Here is a 3,521-nt window from a genome sequence, read left to right as displayed (position 1 = left end):
GCTACTGGATGTACCATCTCTCTACAGGGTGTGCCATGTCTCTGCTAGATGTGCCATCTCTTAACAGGGTGTGCCATGTCTCTACTGGATGTGCCATCCTTCTACAGGGTGTACCGTGTTTCCACAGGGTGTGCCATCTCGCTACTGGATGTGCCATCTCTCTATAGGGTGTACCGTGGTTCTACAGGGTGTGCCATGTTTCTACCAGGATGTGCCATCTCTCTACAGGGTGTTACCTTTGAAACTGCATACCAGATTTCTATTTAACTCAACTCTGAATCTAGTGGCTAACCTTGCCTAAAGTGGTGACGTCGTTACATTTTTCCTGTCGTGGTTGGCCATTTGTGGTCTCCTGACTGAAGTTGTGACATTGTCCCGTCCTGGAAAAGACAACACAATGTTTTGCGAATGTCATTTGGTGTCCAACCCGGGGACCATTAGACGCGCGGTTAAAAGCATTTAAAGAACACTTAGTACGTAGCGCATCCAGTCGCTCCAACAGGTCATATAGTGGCTGACGTGTACACGGCTGACTTCGGAGATTTTTGCATGACTTATTTGATGAAATAGGACCAGACTTGCTACAAGTAGATAAACATAGACATTTGTACTGCTGACAGATATATCAACAAAAAAAAGAACGATTTCCGGCCATAATGTCAATATCCACCTATCGATCGCCCGACATGTCAGTCTTTAACGCTAGCATGTTTCAAACGTGCGAAGCGACACCCGACACTTCCGGTTCTCTCCATCATGCCCGCAGCATCCGAACACATTGATACACTGTTGCGGGTCTGAATTATGGACAAGGTGGTCTTTCCGATCACCAGTCGTTTAATTTTTAACAAATTTCGACAACATGTAATTACAATCAATAAATTATGGTAGCCAAACGTGTTGAGATAGAGCAGGACCTTTTGGAGTGAAAGTCGAACACGAGCGCAAGTATAAGTGCTCGAATGAAAAAAGCGCATCAGATACGTGATGGTCACAACGGTGTTTTGGAAGCATTGGATCCATCAGAGTGGAAAATGTTGACGCGCAGCCTTGCTTTTCCGATTCGTTGTTGGGCGTTTTCGATCACTACCTAGGTACTATGCGGTATAGAGTTGAATCTAGCACTGATGCTTATTTGTATGTAACTTCGTAGAAATTCTGAAACAAACACGTGGCATTCGAATCTGTGAAGAATTATACATCGCGATGTACCTATGGATGCAATTTTGTGTAGGCCTACCAGCATCTAGGACCTGTGGATAATTGGACCGACGTCGCGAAACACCTATGGATGCAATTTGGTGTACCTATTTCATCTAATTACTACACCCAGAATATTTGAGAGGATGTGCCTGTCATGAAATCTACAAAATGGAACAATCTGGTTTCATTATGCCTTTGGAATATCCACCAAAGTAAGTGAGTGAGTGTTGTTGTGTGTGTTGCTGCAAGCTAGTTTGTTTGATTGTACAGTGTGTTAATAAAAACATTGGGACAGTTGCAAGGTCGAATATCTTTTGTTTAAAATGAGTTGGGTCTACTAAATCAGTGCTGCTGTAAACTAATAGCTCTGAGAATTGTTATATCAACTATCGTAAAATCCATTCTGCGGGGGGGGGGGGGAAGGGAAGCACCCCAGACGGAGTGACATGCACACGATACTTCTGTCTACACTCGATACCTTCCTTTGAGTTGGGAGGAAATCAAATGTTTGGATTGTATTTAATTATCATAGTAGTTAGTGAGAGTAATTTCTAACATTATTGATATCCAGTTGTCGCTGCGGATCGCTATTCAGCGGTTCAAATAATGTTGTCGCTTTGTTTTATGTACATGTAACGCTGATATCGCAGCGACTACCGATTGTCATTGCAGGCACCTGCAACCGGGCGCAACGATCACTGCAAACGAAAAACCTTTCCAACATACAAAATTTATCGAAATCCCCAGCGCCAAAGCTGTCGCTTGACTACAAATATCCCGTTGTAAAATCAATTTTATTGCGGTTGACATACCGTTATCCTTCTTTTTGTTTGACAAAGGTAAAGTTTATTCAGTGTGACATCAGCCACTCATCCAAACTGACATGGCTTGATTGTGATTTAATAAAAAAATTACTGTACCATATGACATTTTCCCACGATATAATTCACCCGCTATAAAGGGAATCCAAAAAATGCCGTTCACCTCATGAAATGTTTCACTCGGCTGATTTGGGATGTTGATTTATCATTCAACCATTCCGGCAAATAATATTGACTGAGGTGATTGGCTAATTTTCATGGCTGCAGAATTCAGCACTGCTGATTGGTCGATGCCGCCGGAAGTCCCGCTAATTCTGCTTTGATGATCATGATTACAGTTATCGTAACTATATACAGTGTACATGTAGTGGCTCTAGAAAGTTCCTGTCGTCTCTGACGGACGTGTCGTAACTAATTCAGGTTACGAATCTGACATCAGGATGATTTCCACTGGCATACAGTGTACATGACATGCAAATGCGCTGCCTTTTGCAACAAGATACACACCGTTCACTTCACTTCAATTTTAAATTTAACTTCATATTTTGAAAACACATGGCTCTTTCAAAAAAACATAGTCAAATTTCAAAAGTTTAAACGCAGTTGAACATAATCCCATTGCTTTAAATAAAAGAAACTTTGTGTTTGAAATCGAACGCTTATTGTTCACACTTATTTCCGCAAAATTACGCGTGATTTGTTAGATATCTGCTTCGAAATAGAAGTCAGGAATATATCAGGGTTGACTTCAAGGCCGCTTGCTAATTTCTCTAACTGAATATATCGACCAATAACAATTTCTGGTGACTGAAACATGGAAAACACCCAAAGCCCCGAAGATATTGCCGTTACGATCTCATGGGGTGGGTGGGTAGGAGGGTTGGGTGGAGGGGGGAACTATCTTACGTTCGTTTCCCTGCAGCGTGAGGAAAGTGGTGAATGTACAGAAGCTTGGGTGTAGCTTGAGGAAAGTGGTGAATATGTAGAAGCTTGCGTGTGACTATCTTACGTTCCTTTCTCTGCTGCTTGAGGAAAGCGGTGAATGAATAGAAGCCTGCATGTATACCCTTCTTGACGTTTGCATCCCTTAAAAATGTTGCTTTATGATACCGGTGACAGTATCTTAAAGGACTGTGCGTACTTTCTGAAGTTTATTTTCCGTTGTGGCAGTATATTTGGCTAACCCCTATACCTCTCGACCAAAGACTTGTTAATTTACCAGCCAAAAACGTCCTCAGTGTTGGTTAAAACTCGATGATGATGATGGGTTACTTATTACAAACTGTCGATTTTCAAACAATTTGGTTAAATTATTATCATGGTACAGACGGTATATTATGTAAAATGTACTACGTAGCAGCCTTCTTTTATACGAGATACACCTTTTCTGCCTTCTGGCGTTTTTGGTGATGTGCCATAATTGTACTTGTTCCATCCAATGAACGCTGTGCGAAAGTGTTTCAGAGCATAAACATGAATGGGCGAAGCCAATAAAAG

This window comes from Lineus longissimus, chromosome 2, assembly GCF_910592395.1.
Source record: "Lineus longissimus chromosome 2, tnLinLong1.2, whole genome shotgun sequence".
NCBI lineage: Eukaryota > Metazoa > Nemertea > Pilidiophora > Heteronemertea > Lineidae > Lineus > Lineus longissimus.
This window is presented reverse-complemented; position numbering follows the sequence as displayed.